Raw genomic sequence first — 20,247 nt, forward strand, 5'->3', positions numbered from 1 at the left:
AATGGACTGACTATCTCTTTAAAGCTTTTTGAGTGGCATCGGCTGCATAGCAATATTTGGTGACTTTTCATAGTGCATTTTCATATGCCTGACAACATCATCTCATTTTGGTTTTCGTTTAGAAATAATGATGAATATTAATAAGTGCTCAAGGCACCATGTCTTTTCTTATGAGAGCCCTGTCACATGAGTGAGTGAGCTTCTAGAAAGTGTGGCTGAAAATGGAAATGTGGATAGAAATGCTGAAGTAGGGAGACATGAGGCCTCTGGGCTCCGAAACTCAAATACAACTTCCCAAACTGCTGCTTATCTCTGATGAGGAGTGTGGGGAGACCCTGAATTTTCTGGGGAGAGCTGTTCATTGGCCAAGAACGTCATCGTAGAGGAATTAAATAAGTCTCATTTTGTAGAATACTGAACCGCGGCATCTTATCCGTTCTCTGCAACTTGATAGTTGAAGCAGACTCATTCCAAGGAATGCTGAAGACTGCCCGCAAACCACCAGGAGCTAGGAGACAGGCAGGGAAGAGACTCTTCCTCACAACCTCAGAAGGAACGAACCCTGCCCGCACCTTGAGCTTGGACTTTCAGCCCCCAAAACTGAGACAGTAAATACTGCTGTTTAAGCCCCCAAGTCTGGAGTATCTGTTACAGCAGCCCTAACACACTAACACAGAGCCACTGACCAGTCTTGCCTAAAGTTGGCTCACCCTAGAATTTCAGTTTCCTGAACCAATATTTTTTTTTTTTGACTTGATCCAGTGTGATTGAGCTTCTAGCACTTGCTACACAAGATTCCTCACAAATACTCCATCAACCTCAAGAGCATCCGAGGAGGGGGACCAAGATGGTGACAGGACCAAAGCGTGTCACCCGGGAAGGGCGGAAGGAGCTAGGGGATACTAAACCAGCTGAATGACAATTTACAGGAAGGAAGGGAAGGAGATCGAAGGCTTTTCTGCAGAAGCTCCATGGGAGCAGGAACGTTTTCCATGTGGTTCCCTGCTGCACCTCCAGTGCCTGTCACATACTGCTCTATAAATACTTGATGAACAAACAAAATGAAAATGAAAGTCCCTGAGTCCTTGGTTGCAAGCAAGAGCAGCACATGCTTAACAAAAATAAGGTTGGGGAGAGGGTTTATTGAAAGGATTTTGAATAAACCAAATTATTACTGAGATGACTCGAGAATCTGTCCAGAGCAAGCAGGAAGGACCATAATCAAAATCATGCCACAGAACCAGACGTGAGGACTCCAGAGCTGCTGACCATGAAGATGGCACATCACAGTTTGGGGGCTGCGTTTGTCACTGTCCCCGAGGACAGAGAGAAGTGTTTCAGAAACACTTTGCAGTCCAAGCTTGGTTTACCTGTCCTACCTTCTGGTCCACAAAAGTAAAACATTCATAATGTCTTCAGGGATTGGGCTCCATTTAGGGTAGCTCTGCTGCCAGTTATTCCAACGTGAAGAACTGCTTTCAAAGAAACAACATCTATTAAGTGCTTGCTCTGCGCTGGGCTTCCCGTGCTCGGTTCATTATTCCATTTAGTCATTCCAACAACTCCGGAGGCCAGGTGATATGCCCACCATGTGCCAGGCACTGTGGAACTGTATATGTGCAGAGAAACAGTTTGAATTCTGCAGAGACATTTAATAGCTGTGTGTCCTTAGTCAACTTACTTAACTCCTCTGTGCCTCCATTTCCCATTCTGTAAAATGGAAATTATTTTTAAATGACCTATCTCATAGGTTCTTATGAGGATTATATTATATTGTATTGTAGTATGTTACATGATGTTATATTACCAAGTTATTAGATATAAAGTAGCTAAAACTGCTTGGCATATAGTACCACATTCTCTTCATCACAATCCTGCAAAGGCTAGTGCATCATTTTATGCTGCTGAAACTGAGGTCCAGTGAGAGAAGCCTGTGCTTGGTGGAACAAAGTGGTTGGACCCAGAAATCCATCTGACTTCAGAGTTTAAAATCTTCGACATCCTCAAGGTTGACAGGAGGAGCAAACTGGGTTGAAATGCTTGAGTCATTCCTGAGGTGCAAAACCATGGAGAGTTTTGGGCCACAAAGAAATGTAGGAAGCTTTCAACACGGATTTTTTGCTCTCTGTTTGCACATCCTTATACAAACTTCTTATGAGCTTCAGTAGTTTAAAATCTCTCTTTCATATAAAGTCAATTTTAAAAATGTGAAGGCAAATAAAATGACTGACTGGGAACTTGCTTAGAGCCTAAGGCAGGCTGCCCAAGCTGGAAAGGCAGAAATGCTGGTTGCCCAGGTGTGTGCTTAGTGCTGCAGAATTGGGTTGCACTGGTCTAGGCGACCTCAGCCAGGGCTGCCCAGCCCACTGGGATCATGAAGAATGTCATTGCCCTTTTCCTCCCAAAAATGTGCATAGAATTTCATACTCCTCTCAAAACCATCTACGAGTTCCAGGTGAAGAACTCTTCTTCCTGATTAGTGACTCTAGAGCTTTTTAGAAACCTGCAATCCTTTTTTTAGAACAGTCAAAAAGCACCACAGTCCAGCTGTGCTGCCTGCTCCCAGCGTCCGGTAGGAACCTAACATCTGTGTGTACAGTTGCAAGGAAGCCAGATTTTCCTCATCCAGTTACTATTTACTGAGTGTCTACCATGCATCTGGCATAGTTTTGAGAAGCTGGTGATACAGATGTGAATGAGATGAACACGGCCCTTGTCCTCATGGAGCTAAAATTTCAAGGGCAAGATTGACAATAAACACAAAAAGTGATGTACAGGACAGAACTGGATAGGGCAACCAAGACTGACTGGTGGGTGGTGATGTAATAGGGTGGGCAGGGAAGGTCCTCTGAGGTCATTTGCATTGATATCTAAGTGGCAAGGTGGAGCCAGATGTTTGAAGAACTAAGAGACTGCTTTCCAAGGCAGAGGAAATAACAAGTGCAAAGGCCCTGCACCAGTAATGAAGGTGGTCTTACTGAGGAATAGAGACGGAACCGGTGTGGGTGGCCTATTAGCGTAGGTGGTAAATTAACACCGAATTTGAGGCTTCAGTAGCTCTCATAGAGCAATAAGCTTAGTTTCTGATATCAAATTTGAATAAGCATTAATGACTACTTAGTAACTATTTAATAGGTTTTTAGGAGTAGACTCTGTGTGTAAGAATGAAAATCTAGGAAACCAAAAGTCCTTGTAAAAATTCAAGATAGGACCAGCATTTTCTCAATTATTAAGTACTATATCAGAAAGACCTGTGGGCTATGTATAGATCAATTTTTAGACATTACTGAGCCAGGGGGCTTCTTAAGGGCTCAACACCAGCTCCGTCAGCTGGAAGCTCAGATCCACCAAAGTTTTAGACTCCACTGCAGCCGCTGCTTTTACTTCAACCATCACATCTTCAACATTTCTACGTTATACTCCAAACAAGTGCCCACTTTGAGAGAAAAGGCAAAGTTCCATGTTTCTAGCAGAGATATTTCAAGTTTGGAGGAGAAAACAAGACTGATTACAGTTCTCACTATAAGTAAGTCAAGGCTCCAAAAGGACTTCCTAAAAATTGCTTTAGAAATGCAAGTTTTTCTAAAAAGCACCCCCTCCCTGAAAAGAGAGAGAGAGAGAAGTTAATTCGAGGAAACATCTGCAAAAGTTTTTGCCCTGCCTCAGAATTTCAGGAATGTCATTGTAACGGATTCCTCTTAGTGCAGATGAAATCAAAGGCAGTGAACGGTGGGGTGTTATACCATCCAAAATGGCAGCCACTTCCCTGCAATTTAAGCAAAACATTAGAGCAGCAGTGGTTTCCTTAAGGTTCTTGTTATGAAGTAAAGCAGAAAGCTGTTTGCACTTAACTTTGAGTAGCCATGCATTTTTAACCCCTACGGAAGGAACACAGAGACCTTTCAGGTTATTATTTAGATCACTGAGAAACTGAATAGATGAAACACATTAGCTTACTATCAAAGGAAGGAAAACTGAATGTTTCCCCCATCATCAGGGCACCAAGGTGCAGGACAGAATTGAAGGAATAATATTTATTACGTACTTAAAGACATATGAAAGGATTAGCTCCAGAGAAAATTACTGCAGTTTTTATTTTTTGTATTTGACAAAAAGCTTTCAAATTTTGGCTTGGCCCTCCTAATAACTCTCATAGTTAGCATGTTACTCAGGATTCTTTTAGTAAGTGAAAGACACATATCTTAAGCATGTATAAGCATAAGAGAGAATGTATTGGCATATATAAAAGGGGATACATTCAGGTCTGGCTGGATTCAGAGGCCAGACAACCTCTCTCTCTCTCCCTCTCTCTCATTATTCTCTCTTCCTCCTTCCCTCTCTGTATCTTGGCTTCATTTTCCTCTAACACATTAGTGTTATCATCTCCTATTGTAAACGACTTCCTGCAGACAGCTAAAGCTTACATCATCCTTGTAGATTGCAGGTCCAGATAAAGCAGAAATCAGAGAATGTGGAGAGATCTTCAGTGGCCCTGCTTTGGCCATGTACCCATCCCCTAAGCCAACCTCTTTGCATTATGGAGCGGTTTATCATCACTGGCTGGGCTCAAGTCTATGGCCACTACCGTGGCCAAACAGAAGGTGTGATTGACAGTCCAGCCAGAGCCACGTGGAATTAGGGTTGAGTGTTCTATTTCTGTAATGGAAAGAGGACTGCTGAGCTGACAAGCTACAGATAGGCAGAGCCAATATTGTTAATCCCATTTTGCAGAGGAATCAATTTTAATGGCGGACTGGACCAAGTTTGAGAGTCTGTTAATCATGGCCTCATTAACCTTCATTCCATAATTAATCATGGCCTCATTAACCTTCATTCCATAAGACAGATGAGGTTTAAAGGGCACAGTAACACAGTAAATTAAACTTACATGAAAGTAAAAATTCCAAGATCCTTCTTTGAGAGTCAGTCTTACGTAAGGAAACGAGTGGATATATGAAGGAGGAAGGAGAACCTCAGTAAAGAGGGTTATTTGAGTCCTTGTCACTTCCCCTCTAGGCTGCAGGCATTTGGAGGAAAGAATCTGTGACTTTCCTCCTTTATCCCCTGCAGGGTTTGGCAAATGATAGCAAAGAGCAGTAAATGTGAGCCAAATAAAGAGAAGTAAGTTAGCACCCTTTGCTTGTCCTCTTTTCCTTGGTAAATTGATGCAAATTCAATATATCACTCTCAATGCTATGTCCGTGCGATAGACAAGGTTGACCTTCTGCATTGGCAGAAACTGAAGCTGTGTGACAGGGCTTTGAGAGCAGTGCAAATAACCTGGAATCATAAATTTACAGATTACAGCTGAGTTTTAAATAGCATATGATTCAATTCCTCTAATTTTACATATCAGAGAATGGATGCCAGAAAATGCATATCAAGCCCCAAATTTTCTGTGGGGGGAAATGGCAGAAGTATGTAGGCTACTGTCCTTGGTTCTGAACCACTCCTCCGTGCTGATTTGCTTCTCCTGATGTTAGACCCTTGAATTCTTGTCCAACCTCTCCTGGTCCTCTGGGTGTTTATATATGTTTGTATTTAAGATGGATGGAGTGGGGCGGTGGGGGTGGAGATAAGTTATTTACTACCTCAGAGAAAGTAAATGAGACTTGTAACCCAATATATAGGTTATTCTACAAACTTCTAAGAGTTCTCTAATCTTTCTGACAATTATTACTCTCTCCTTCCCAGGATGTGCTTATGCCATCCAAAGATGTGAATCAATCTGTCCCGAGTTCACAAATGAACTAGAGATTCCAGGCTTCCTAAATTATAGTCTGTTGGGTTTCCACCCCAGCCCCCCCGCGCCACCACCACTACACCTTACTATCCCATTGATATTTGAAAATTCTATTCCAAGAGTCTTAAGACTAAGGCATTGCCACCTCTCTTAGACACCTGTGTCATCTATGGCCGTGTAACTAATCACCCCCCGAACTAAGGGACTTCACACAATAACTATGTATTATCTTACAGTTTCTGTGGGTCAGGAGTGCAGGAGCAGCTGAGCTGAGAAGTTCAGGCTCAGGCTCTCTCAGGAGATTGCAGTTAAGACAGAAGCCAGAGCTGCTGTCGACTGAAAGCCCATCTGGGGCAGAAGGAGCTACTTCAGGAGGCTCGTTCACATGGCTGACAAGCTGGTGCTGGTTGTGGGCGGGAAGCCTCAGCTCCTCACTGCGTGGGCCTCTCAACATTTCACTTACGTGGTTCTCCCAACAGAGTGCCTGGCTTCCCCCAGAACGGGCACTCCAAGAGAGTGAGGTAGAGTGATGGTATCTTTTATGACGCAGCCTCTGAAGTCACCTACTGCCACCTCCATCAGTCCAACAAACCAACATAATACAAGGATATAAATACCAGGAGGCATGGATCATTGTCGGGGGGGAGCTAATGGCCACGGGCTCTTTTCATGCATTCATATCATAGCCCTTGTTTCACTGTCTTATAATTACTTTTTACCTGCACACCTTTCTGTGGCAGACAGATTTGTCTGCCTACCAAGTCAATGTCCCCATTCTCCTTGATAACAGAACCCTGATTTTGTTCAGGTGTTGGAAAGCAATTTTCCCAGGGATTAGCAAACTATGGCCCATTGTGCTAGGAATAGTTATAACACGGTTAAAGGCTATAAAAATTAAAAGAAGAATGTACAGTATAGACCATATATTGCATACAAAGCGTAAAATATTTCCTACGTGGCCCTTTACAGACAATGTCTGCTAATTCCTGGTCTAAGTCCATGATGATAATCTGATTCCCAACTCGCCCTGAAGGGTTTAAGGATAGGCAGGTGTCCCAATTCCGGCAGGAAGGATAAAGAGAAAGCCTACTGGGCTGGGGAAGCTAATGGAAAGATTTTTTTTTCTCCTTCATAAGAAGCAAAATAGATACACGAGAGGAGATCCCACATGCCTTTCATCTAGCCTGTCTTGGGGGTTGCCTAGTGAGAGTGGAGCTGTGGCAGCCATTCTGTAACCATGAAGGAAAAGGTGAAAATATTCTGGAGAAACTGACCCATACTGACATAGTTGAGTTGCTCAGTTAACCAGTCCTAAAATAACCTAATTGCATATTTTTGTTACATGAGAATATTAAAGCTATCTTTAAACCAGTCTTTGGGAATCCTGTTACCTGCAGCTGAAAACACCCTAAATTATATATACCCCACTCTAGACAGTGAACTTTTAGAAGGCAAAGATGGCATGTTCAGTGCTCGCTTCGGCAGCACATGCACTAAAATTGGAATGATACAGAGAAGATTAGCACGGCCCCCGCTCAAGGATGACACGCAAATCTGTGAAGCATTCTGTATTTTTAAAAACAAACTATCGTTACCAAAGGAGAAGGGGCAGAGGAGGAGGGGCAAGGAGGGATAAATTAGGAGTTTGGGATTAGCAGATACAAACTACTATGTATAATATAGATAAACAACAAGGTCCTATGGTATAGCACAGGGAAATATATTCAATATTTTATAATAACCTATACTGAAGAAGAATATATACTTATATTATGACTGAATCACTGTGCCATACACCAGAAACTAACACAGCATTATAAGTCAACTACAATAAATTTTTTTTTAAATTTAAATGCATGTTTATCACAGAATCCCTTATTTCTCTAACAAGGCCTTACATAGAATAAAGTCTCAAGTATTAGTTGAATCATTGTTTCTTGACCCTAGCACTATTGGCATTTGGCACCAGATAATTATTTGCTGGTGGCGGGGGGAGGGGGTGTTGCCCTGTAGATTGTAGGATGTTTAGCAGCATCCCTGGTCTCCCCTCACTAGATGCTGTTAACACCTCTTCTCTTAAATTGCAACAAAAATGTTCCCAGACACTTCCAAATGCTCCCCGGGGTCAAAATGAGAACTGCTGGTCTCATGGAATGATTGTTAGAATATTAATTTCTAGTGTAAATGATTTATTATGTAAAACTGTAGATTAAATGTGGATTTGGTCCCACTCTGGAGTCAGGGTGGTGGGGGGTGGAGATTAGAAGGTAGCACATAAAAGTGGTTAAAAAAACCCCACAACCCAATAATGAGAAAAATCATTGTATCTGAGTAGTTCCCTGCAACATGCCTATCGCTTTTGAAAATAGAACAGAAGGATTTCCATCAAGCTGTTCCTGGCCCCTGACAGATTGTGGCATATGGAGTGTAGTTTGTCTTTTAAGTCATTGGAGTTTTCTCACTTGACGTCACCAAATGGTGGCTGTAATTATGGCAGTAAACGCTTCTCAAATGACAGCTTTCTTGCTTCCTTGAAAGGGTGAACATCTTAACAAGGCCGTTGGGCAGACCACAAAGAAATATGCGCTGCAGGGCTTTTTGGAAGGGAGGCTAGAGAACGCAGCTCACTACTCAGAAAGGAGGCTGATTTCCTAGAAAGAGTCTGGGGCCAAGAGGTGAGAAGCTGCTGTTCCAATCCAGGCTCCCCACGTGCTACTTTGTGACCTTTCTTGGGCAAGTCCCTCCATCTCTCTGAGCCTTGGTTTTCTCAGCTGTTAATTTGGAGGCCTGAACAAAAACATTGGCATGAAAGAGGTTCCTTAACTGCACCTACATATGCAAGGAGGATTACTGTCCTCATCACCTCCATGACCGGTGTCCTTCTATGAAAGGTGAACAGCTCCTGACTGCTTTTGCAAGTTATGCACCCATCAGTATTGATGCACCCATCAATGGCCTCTAGATACTGGATTAATATAAATCTGGTCCCCAGCCTTTTGCTTAAAATCCTTCCATGCACCCTGTTGGCCCAGCATTGCCTTGGATGGCAGGACCTCTACCGTCCAGCCCTTCTCATGCCCCAGGCTCAAATCTTGTTGCTTCTAATGTTACATCTAGGCTCCTGCCCCCACCAAAATACATGTAATTGGCTGAGGATGCCACTTCCTCTCATGTGCCTTGATAGATAGACAAGATACATGGGTACCGTTGGCACAGAATGTTCTCCCTCTTAGCCAGCCCTTCACCTGACGAAATCCTACTTTTTCTTCAAGCCCCAGTTTACAAGTTACCACCCCTGTGTTATGGGTGGAATTGTGATTGCCCTCAAATTCATATGTTGAAACCCTAACCCTCCCCAGTTCTCAGATGGTTAAGTATTTGGAGAGAGGGCCTTTACAGTGGTAGAGAAGGTGAAATGAGGTCATATGGGTGGACTGTGATCCAGTGTGACTGGTGTCCTCATAAGAAGAGATTAGGACACAGACATACACAAAGGGAAGGCCACGTGAAGATGGCTGCCCGCAAGCCAAGGAGAGAGGCCTGAGGAGAAAGCAACCTGCCGATGCCTTGGTCCTTGGACTTCCAGCCTCTAGAACTGAGAGAAATAAATTTCTGTTGTTGAAGCCACCCAGTCCGTGAGACTTTGTTGTGGCAGCCAGAGCTACCAAATTCACCCTAGGAAGCCTTCTGTGAATTTCAGGAGACCAGCCGTGACCTTCTGTCACCATCCTTTATTTTCCTTTTCCAAACACTTATCATATTGAATTGTCTCCCTTTTATGGTCTGTCTCCCTCTTAGTGTGTGAGTTGATGGGTTGGCTTAAAGGGTGGGTGAATGACTGAAGGTCTGGAGGTCAGGGATTGTGTGCTTCTGTGCCATCAAGACCTATCTGAATGCTGACAGGCCTATAGAAAGCATGCACTACGTTCTCCAGAGTTGGATGCATGGATATGAATGGAAAACACCATGTCAGTTATCCACAGAATTTGGGTAAACAAAAACTCTCTCACTGAAGAGAAGACCTGGCTTTGGAGCAGCAACTCCCTAGTGAGTTTACCTAAAGTCACTAACTTCTAATGAAAGTATTTCTACATCACTGGACCGAGTAAGTTACACATTTCAAATGTCCCCAAATTTGGTCCTAGAATCATTGGTAGTCAAAAAAATTTTTGGTGGGTTTCTCATTATTTATCTTGGTCCTGTGTCTCTCCATCTCTGTATCACTCACATTCTCCATAGAAGTCAGGATCAATGATGTGGGAGAAGAAGGAAGAGAAAAAAGATTCTTTGTGCATTTAGGAATCCACAGGGAACTGTCGGGTATCCCACTTTGATACCTCCTGCTGCAGCTAAAATCCATTTATACTGATTCTATGGGAAAGCCATTGGTTTCCACTGTCTAGATAACCACCAGTCATAGTACGAAATGATGAGGGTTTAAAGGAATAAATTCAAGATTAGAGAAATTCTTTAGAAAATAAAATCTCAGGATGGGAGGGTATAGCTCAGTGCTAGAGCACATGCTCAGCATGCACGAGGTCCTGGGTTCTGGGTGCAATCCCCTGTACCTCCATCAAAATAAATAAATAAATAAATAAATAAATAAATAAATAAATAAATAACCCCCCTCTAATTACCTCCCTCCCCCTTAAAAGAAAAAAGAAAAAAGAAAAGAAAAGAAAATTCCAATTTACGCTTTTACTTATTGAAATCACCCAATAATATCCAGGTTAGATCAGCTTTCTTGATATCTGGGTAAGGAACAATTGAAAGCCATGGCAGCCAAAGGGAGCAATTAGGGAGAAAAAGAAAATTAAAAGGTTGCAAATATATTCTGTTCTGTCAACTTCGTCAGTGAAGTGTTGCCTTCTATTACTATTGATTTTCATAATCGTTTATTAACACAATATGTCAACTCAAAATTTGTCACAGATTACTGTGCACACAGAATAATTCATTTTGTGGGATTGGAGGGAGGGAGGGAAGGCCACGTGGAATGGGAATAAATGCATCCCTTTACACGTGCGTGTCTGAGTTTTAAAAATTGTTTTGCTTGGGCAGAACTTGATTTTTTTTAACTGAACTGATCAGTCATCCTGACAGTGTTTTGGCCCCAAGCACGAGCTTCTGAAGCACTCTATCTACCTATCGGCTTTTTCGGGTGGTGGGACAGAACTGATCTGACAAATTACGTGAATAAAATCACCTTACAAGTTTCATTATTAATAGGTTATAAATGCAGCACAGGACTTGTGTAGGATTGAGAGAATCAGGGTCGAGGCTCACTTTTTGCCACTGGACACCTTTTTCGAGCCTCAGCTTTCTCATAGGTTAAGCTGGGGCTTCGTGATACCTGCCTTATCCTGCCTTCCTGAGGGGGCACAGAGTCCACATCAGACAGTGGGAGGGCTTCTTAAAGTTTAAAGCCCATGGAAAGTTGGGATGTTACAGGCTTCCTTCTTTCCCAAAAGGTGTCATTAACAATCATTGAAGACAAAGCCAAGTCTTAGAGTAAATGCCTGGAACCAGAATCTCCCAAGATTTACCAATCTTGTTTAATACAACGGAAATTAAACACCAATTACCGCAGGAGTGAAATCAGATTAACGTGTTGGTGCTTTATCTGAATATTAATTCTGAATTAGGAGATTCCATTACAAGGCTCAGGCAGGGCATGCTTTATTGGTTCATCAATAAGGCCCTGGTTCTAATGGACTGGCATAAAATGCGCTCTGAGGAATTGGCTCTGGCTTTCCTGCTGGAGATCATAAACTCAAAATAATTTATACGGCACAAAATCTATTTTTTTCCAGTCTGTAAAACAGTAATGACAAACACCAGGCTTTGTAGAAAAATGAAGATTTAAAAGGTCACAGATGCATCCATCCATCCTTTCTTCACTGGGGTCAAAGCTACTCATACTTGTTAGGCCGAGAGTTCCCTAAGAGGCAGAAAATAACAACTTGGGTTTGCACAGGACCTTTGAGGTGGGACCATAAGGACATGGTCCCAGAGGTTGCCAGCCTGTGGGTCAAAGGTTCATTTCCAAATTGGGCTAACTCTTACCCCCAAAGCAAGACTTAAGCCTCGCTATCACAGTGTGTTCTCATATCCTGGTATCCTGGGGGAAGCCACTGCCCAGCCGCTATTTGGGGAGGGTTCCCAGACTCTGCTTCCTCCCCAGGGCCCTCGATGAACATGTGGTGGCTGTGCGACTGCTGTGCTCATGTCCCTCAGCCCCCTCCATGCCGTCCTTCATTCCAGCACTAATTCCAGAAGGTCCCCACCACGTTGAACCTGGTCCCTTTGGGTCTCAAAGCATCCTGCTGCTACACAGAGTTTTACCAGGTGTTTCAGGAACTTCTTGAGCTCTTAACTATCTCCTCTCTACCCCGAGACTCAAGAGCAATTCATTAGACAAGGTTAGGTCACAAGACTGTCTACTGTCCCTATCTCCACCTCTTCAAGTATAAAGAGATAAATAAACCCTTACTTTAGCCAATAAAACAAAAGCTACCCAATATAACAGTTCATGAAGCAAATACCTATAAGAATCAACAGCCTATAACCAAGAAGAAGAACAATACCACAAAGGAATGTATTCAAGGGAATTAAAAACAAACATCCACACTATATACAAAATAGATAAACAACAAGGTCCTACTGTATAGCACAGGGAACTATATTCAATAGCCTATGATGAAAAAGAATCTATATCTATATCTATATATATGTATAACTGAATCACTATGCTGTACACCAGAAATTAACATTGTAAATCAACTATACTTCAATTTTAAAAAATCCATACAAAAACTTATACACACGTGTTGATAGCAATATTATTTATAATAGCCCCAAAATGAAAGCAACCCAAATGCCCATCAATTGATGACTGGATAAATAAAATGGGTTATATCCATACAATAGAATATTACTAAGCTATAAAAAGGAATGAGGTACAGAAACATGCTACAACACGCATAAACTGTAAACACACGCTAAGGGAAAGAAGTCAAACACGAAGACCTCATGTTGTATGATTCCATTTATATGTAATGTCCAGAAGAGGTAAATCTGTAGAGACAGAAAGTCAGCTGATAGCTGCCAGAGGTTAAGGGAAAGAGGGGAATGGGAAGTGACTGCTAATGGGTATCTTTTTGGAGTGAAGAAAATGTTCTGGAATTAGATAGTGGTGATGGTTGTACAACTCTGTGAATATACTAGACTTCAAAAGGGTAATTTTATTGTACATGAATTAGATCTCAATTTAAAAAAAAATTTTTTAAGTGAGAAATGGGGAAAAAGAAAGAATCACCAGCTCTCAGTTCTTTCTAGCAAAATCAGACTTGGGCACCGCTGATACATTCCACCACATTCACCAAGGATTGCAGTTAGGTTAGAAGCCCCAAAAGGCTGCCTGCCTCCAAACCCTTCCTACTTACTTACTGGGGCCTGAAACTCTTCTGTGGTTCCATTCTAGCCAAGGTATTTTAATACTTTAGTCATACTCTTCACATTTGTGGAATAATCTCTTGGTCCAATCTTGTCTCTAAATAAACACAAGTATAGTGTAATACTTTCTCCCTTCAATGGGTTTCAGGTTATAATGGTTTGATGGAAAGTTTGCAAAAAATATCATTCTGCATTTGCCCTGATATCCATGCTTTTTCACTCTCCTTTTCTATACTTGAATAGGAGCTTTGAAAGATACTAGACATGCACATGGCACTCATTTGGTAGAAAATTCAATAGAAATAGGAAGCTTGATGTTGTCATTTAGTTGTCCAATACTTACTTTGAGGGAAGCCAGAGGCAGGGGTCTGAGTCAGCTGGGACCGGATGTTATTCATAAGAATCGTGGATTTCGGAGCTGGAATGCCTAGATTTGAAGTCCAATTTTACCACATGACTTTGAGCAAGTTGTATAAGCTTTCTGCGTCTTGATTTCGTCAACTGTAAAATGGAGATAATAATAGCACATACCTCATAGTAACAACCGTAGACAGTAAGTTAATACGTGTAGAGTTTTTAGAGCACAGCTGGGATATATGATTTATAAGAAGAAATATATATTTGGTTTTCATCCCCATCTCTGGCTTAGAACTCCTAAAACCCTTGGAATTTCCAAAGTGACAAGTGACAAAGTTATCTTTTGTTACCATTAATGAGGCGACTTTTGGTTTCACAACTAAGGAGGGGGTTCCAGTTGCCAGGAGAACCAAGCTTGTGATTAGAGAGTTGGAAGTTTCAATCCCACCCCCTGACCTCCAGGAGTGGTGAGGGGCTGGGAGTTGAAACAATCACCAATGGCCAGTGATCTAATCAATAATGCCTGTGTAATGAAGCCTCCATAAAAATCCAAAAGGAGGAGGTTCGGAGAGATTCTGAGATGGTGAACACATACAGATGGAGAGAGAGTGGTACCCTCGGGTAGAGTATGGCTGCTCCATGCCCTTTCCCCAAGCCTTGACCTGGGTGCCTCTTCCACCTGGCCGCTCCTAAGTTACATACATCCTTTCATAATAAACCAGTCATCCAGGAAGCAAAACGCTAGTCCTCTGAGTTCTGTGAGCCACTCTGGGGAATTAATCAAACCCAAGGTGGGAGTCGCTGGAATCCCCCATCTGCAGCCAGTCCGTCAGAAGCACAGGGGAAAACCTGCACTTGGGATTAGCCTCCGAAGTGGAGGGCAGCCCTGTGGGACTGAGCCCTTCACCTATGGAATCTGATGCTGTCTTTTGGGAGAGAGTGTCAAAACTGACATGAATTGTAGGACACCCAGCTGGTGTCCAGATTGCCTGGTCGTGTGGGGTACCAGGTCTCACACTGAAACTGGTGACCAGGATGGTTAATTGCCTCGCCCCTGCTAAGCATTCAGTAAGCCTTAGCTGTTGTCATTTCTGAGGACAATGATGGAACCGCCCTGCCCTTTGCTGCATCCTTTCTATGGAAGACTGTTGGGCAAAGTCCAAGAGGCCTGAAATTGAGACCAGCAGATGAACCACTCACCTACTACATTCCCTCCCTTCCCCTGAAGCCTGCACTTGGCAGGCCCCCAGCCCCCAAGTCAAGCATAGGCAGGTGGCTCTTGGAATGTGGTAAGTCCCGGACCACTCAGAGCTGTGTTAATAGGTTCCAAAGGGGGGTTAGAGGGAGTGGCTTGCAGGACTGGTCGTCCCTCATCCAGCCCAAGCTTGATATTTGCCCCTAGTGGTTCCCCACATCATGCCAAGCACAGGGAGAACTGAAAGGGAACATTCTAGACTCTACTCTTACTTCCTTCTCTGTAAACAGAACAACCATATCTTGGCACTATTTTGGGTATTTTTGGCCAGTATGACAGAATAGAACATTCTAAATGGCAGTTAAAAATAACCTTCCCCCGCCCTTGCCCCATCACTCTGCATCCTACTGCCAATTCCTCCACGCACTTACCATGATCTGAAGTTATCCTGCTCGTGTTCATGTTTGCTCTAGTGTATAATTCTTTGTATCACAGCATGAGGTTTCGAGGAGGGCAAAGTTCTCTGTCTTCCTTGTCATTGCTGGGTCCCCAGTGCCTGGAACAGTGACCAGAACATAGTAAGGACGCAATGAATATCTCCAGAATGAATGAATGGCACCTGCCCCAGCGCTCAGCACAGTATCTGTGTTATAGATAGGCCTCCACCAGTCATCACCGCTCAGCCTCCATCTCCTTTCTGAGAGAACCTGTCAGTATCTTCACTCTGCACCTCTGCTTCTGGGGCCTCTCCCCAGTCAGGGGCGGGTCAGAGGACCTCCCCCACCACACACTCTGCCCGTGACATCATGGCTGATTGGACCTGGGGTGACCTCCTTCCCTAAGCTGAGACACTCATTATCTTGCCCTGGGAGATTTTAGTTTGGCACTCAAAAGATTCTGATTAATGAGAGTTGGCGCTTAAGATGAGAGGCTGCAGTGTTTCAGTCTCAAGTATGATCAAAGCAGAAGGAACCAGTACGAAGGAAAAGAGAATAAAACTCACTGCAGAGAGGAAGTGAGGAGATGGGAGAGGGGAGAGGTAGAGAGAGGGAGAGACAGAGTCCGGGCGAGTGAACTTGCTGATTTGAGCACAATGATTTTTCAGTTTTTCATCTGGTCCCTCAAGACCTTGCTGTACTTTCAGCCTTGATTTTTTTTCTTTCAGTTCACATTAGTTTGGTCAGGTTTCTATTTCTGGCACACAAATAATTCCTGAACACAAAACTCTGGCATGTGGGAGGAATCCTCAAAACCTTTGTTGATTTGACTTCGTTTCTCATTCATTCATTTTTCACGTGTTCACTTACTCAACAAATATTTATGGAGCCAGGCACTGGGCTAGAAAGTAGAGGCGAACAGGTATGCAAAAAGTTAGACACTGTCCCTGCCCTTGCGAAATTTTGGCAGGGAGACGGCCATTAATCAAGTAAAGTCAAGAAGACAATCATGAATTTAACGATGCACATTTCACTGCCTGGTATGTGCCGGGAATGGAGTCGTAAGACACGTAAGTCATCATCTGTACTAAGGGGACCACAATCTGCTCAGAAAGGGGACCCTCGTGTGGTTCTTTACCAAAGAGCAAATACACATTTTATCTGATTTGCCCCTAAACTGATTCCAGGATATTGGTCTTAGAAGATGGCCATTTTACAGACACGTCTGTAAAACTGAGCCCCACAGGGTTAAGTGGCTTAGCTCTAGTTAGTAAGGCTGGTCGGAGACAGAGACAGAACTTAACTGCTGTCTTCTGTTTCCAAAGCCCAGTACGTTTTTTCCTTCCTCCTCCTACAAAATGTTGCCTCTTCTGTGAGATGGCAAGTGTGGAGGAACCACACACACTGCACAACCCTGTGGAGTCTTCAGGCAGAAGGCATCCCGGCAGGACTCAGCTGTGCTATTTTTAGGATAAACTCTGCCGAAACAATGCAGGCAGCTAAGGGAAGCAGCATCTAGTCAGCTCTCTGGACTGAAGCAGCGGGTCTGTCTCTAGTGCTGGATCTCTGACAGCAGCCCTGGGGCCCCCTGGGAGGCAGGGCAGAAGGTTGAAGTTTCTGAGGCCTGCTGTCTCTTCCCCAGATCTCCCGGGCTGCCAGGGTCTGTCTGGTACCCAGGTTTCATATTCAGGCACCGCGGTGAGATGATAAACACAGCCTGGCCACAGAGCTTCTGAGAGGCTCACACCAGGCCCATCATAATTACATTAAAGGACTCGAATAAACTGTACACTCCTGGGGGAATCTTGTTTTCCTCCCTACTTATCTTACAACACTCACAGAAAGGATGGAAACAACCTCCTGGCAGCTATAAAAACGAATGTCAGTAAAACCCCCAGAGCTTTCTCAGTGCACTGGAAGCAGTAACCCTGTGTTCAGACACTCTCCTCCGAAGAAGGTGAGCTCATGAACTAGCTGGGGCTTTCATCTGACTTGACAAGACCAAGTCCTGCAAAGGACAACAGAGGCGCTGGCAGAGATCTCCCCATGCACTGAGGATACCCAGAGTTCCAACAGCAGACCTGCATTCCCAGCTCCAGACACCGCCTCTTATGAGGCTGTTTCTGGGCTCAGCCTGGGGTTGTACCTGAGCACACAACGTGAGATGTAGGTTGGCACATTCTGTTACTTTTTCTCCAGATGCACTCTGTGGAACACCCTCATTCAAATCAACTTTATCAGAATAAGCATTCAGCTGACTGGACCCCATTCCAGCTTGGATGAATCAATACTTCAGAGCATGGGACCTAGGAACCTTCATTTTAAACAAGTACGTTAGCTAATTCTTAAGTACAATAAAGCTTGAAAACTACCACTCTATACTATATGTTTCCATACCAGGGTGCCAGAATAATTGCAAATAAATCACCAGTTTTAACATTTTGTCCCTCTAGGTCAATGGTTCTCAACTTCGATACTATCAACATTTGGGCCAGGTAGTTTTTGTCTGAGGGAAGGGGATGTCCTATGCATTATAAGATGTTTAGCATCAGCCTACTAGATACCAGTAATAACTCCCCTCCCGTTGCGACAACCCAAAAATGCTTCAGATATCAATAGAATGCCAAGGACAAATGATAAATGTTCCCGGGGGCAGAATCCTCCCCTTTTCCTCCCACTGAGAAGCACTGCTCTAGGTATGTGGTTTCTGACCCTTGGAATCACTGTACATTGAGATCACTCAAGGATCTGTATAAAACTTGGATTATTGGACTTTTGTTTGTTTGATCTCAGGTGGAAGCTAGACATCTATGTTATTAAAATTTCCCAATTAATTCTAACGTGGTAGAGTTGAGAATGACTGCTCTAGGGAGACACTTGGAGGCAAGGGTCCACATGGACGTTTGTGACTTCATAGAAGGTATAAATACTCAAGTCACATGGCTGAGATTATTTGAGAACCTACGTTTCATCAGCACCAGGAACCCAGATAGGACAACATGAGCCACATCTTCTGAAACTAACAGATAACTTTGGCCAAATACATTATAAATTCCTCCCATTTCACCCAATGTATAGCCTAAATCAGAGTTAGAAATAGAACTTTTCTTGATGGCTAGGAAAACAGATAACCTCTTTTCTACTGGGTGGTAAAATTCAGAGAAATGACAGCTGAAAAAGCAGCAGTTATTTTGCCACCAGCAAGGAAGTCAACCAAAAATGGAAAGGGCACCCAGAGGAGGGCAGTACTAGGAGAATCACAGAGAAACAGAGCTGTGTTCTTGATCAAACTGTACCTGAATTCCACCCTGTCAAGTTATATTCAGTTCCATGACAATATAAATTTTTTAGGTAAGCCAGCTTGAGGTGGGTTTTTTGTTACCTGCAACCAAAAGAATCCTAACAGAAGTACCACTCCAAGCCAATATCCCTTTGCAACTACAAATGGTCCCCAAGTTACACTGGTTTGACTTACGATTCTTCAACTTTACCATGGTGTGAAAGAGATACTTTCAATAGAAACTGTACATCAAATTTTTGAATTTTGATCTTTTCCAGGCTAGCAATAATGGGGTACAATACTCTCCTGTGATACTGGGCAGGGCAGCGAGTGCAGCTCCCAATCAGCCACATGATTACTAGGGTAAACAACCGATCTGTACCCTTAGAAACATCCTGTTTTTCACTTTTAGTACAGTGTTCAATAATCACATGAGGGAGGAGGGAGATAGCTAAGTGATACGGCGCATGCTCAGCATGCACGAGGTCTTATGCTCAATCCTCAGTACCTCTATTAAAAATAAATGAATAAATATACCTAATCTCCCCCCAAATTTTTAAAAATTAAAAATCACTTGAGATAGTCAGCCTTTTATTATAAAACAGGCTTTGTGTTAGATAATCATGCCCAAATGCAGGGTAATATAAGTGTCCTGAGCACTTCAGGTGCGAGGCTAAGCTAGGATGTTCAGCAGGTTAGCATTAAATGCGTTTTCAATTTGCGAAATTTTCCACTTACAGTGGGTTAATCGGATATAACCTCATTGTAAGTTGAGAAAGATCTGTAGAATATATTGCTGAACTGATGAAATAAAATTATTTTTAAGGCAGGACAAGAAAAAATTTAACATAAAAGTTTTTCTGCCTTTTGAGCCACTACCCCCAGTGCGCATTGTGCACCTGCATTATCCATTAACTAGGTCCCCTTAGAAGACACAGGAATGCCTACTTTAAAAACAAAAGAAAGCAAGCAAGAAATTTCCTCCTGGCACCAGCAAGGTAACTCCTTAGGAGATAACATTCCTTTCTCAACCCTGTAAGGGGTTACAATGACCCATTACTCGCCTCGTTGGACTATGTAAACTGTCAGTATGTTACTTTGATATATAACCCTGTGTCTCAAAAACTTTTCTAACTGCACTTTGACCTCTAACAGGCAGAACAGTCCTCAGAGATTTCTGAAAGACTGTCTCCCAGGCTATAATCTATAATCCTCAAGTTGGCCTGAATAAAATTTTCCCTTTCTTTCTTAGATTGACTATGATTAATATTTTGTATTGATGAGCCTTGCTCCTACAGGTGGATTGAGCCTTGAGCCAGAAAGCTCAACATCACCTAGGAACTTGAATAGAAATGCAGAATCTCAGGCTCCTCTCCAGATCTACTGAATCGAAACTGCCTTGTAATAAGATCCCTGAGTGACTCACATGATCATTAAAGTTTTAGAAGCATGAGCTTAGATAACTCGTCTCCCAAGCACTGGGCTAGGTGATGGGAGGACAAGGATAAGCAAAAACCAGACTTAGTTACTTGGCTTCCCTGACTCGGTTAGATGCCCTGTTTTATAATTGCCAACATATCAACTTCATCAGTTCATTTATTCTTTCACTCATTCAACAAATATGCATTTAACACTACATTTATGAATTTAATGAAATTAGCAAAAATATTAAAAAGCACGCAAAGAAGAGAGACGAGGCAAACTCTGCCCTTTAAGATGCTCACTGTGTATTTGAGAAAACTGAGCTCTTAATCGCACAGATAAATGTTAAGGTGCCAGT

At 42.9% G+C, this 20,247-nt stretch overlaps 1 long non-coding RNA gene and 1 other non-coding gene across 2 annotated transcripts in view; one reads left to right on the plus strand and one right to left on the minus strand.

The window, feature by feature from the left end:
- Window positions 1-20,247, minus strand: part of LOC141573769 (uncharacterized) — a 128,600-nt gene that overhangs the window by 24,441 nt on the left and 83,912 nt on the right. Inside the window, exons 6-7 of the long non-coding RNA XR_012499894.1 lie at window positions 15,182-15,306; window positions 13,542-13,699 (exon numbers count right to left, since the gene is read on the minus strand). This is a non-coding gene — a long non-coding RNA (uncharacterized LOC141573769). The remainder of the gene's footprint in view (window positions 1-13,541; window positions 13,700-15,181; window positions 15,307-20,247) is intronic.
- Window positions 7,213-7,319, plus strand: LOC123615969 (U6 spliceosomal RNA). Its single transcript, XR_006723827.1, has one exon. It is a non-coding gene; the product is annotated as a U6 spliceosomal RNA (small nuclear RNA).

Source organism: Camelus bactrianus, chromosome 17, assembly GCF_048773025.1.
Source record: "Camelus bactrianus isolate YW-2024 breed Bactrian camel chromosome 17, ASM4877302v1, whole genome shotgun sequence".
In the NCBI taxonomy this organism is placed as follows: Eukaryota; Metazoa; Chordata; class Mammalia; order Artiodactyla; family Camelidae; genus Camelus; species Camelus bactrianus.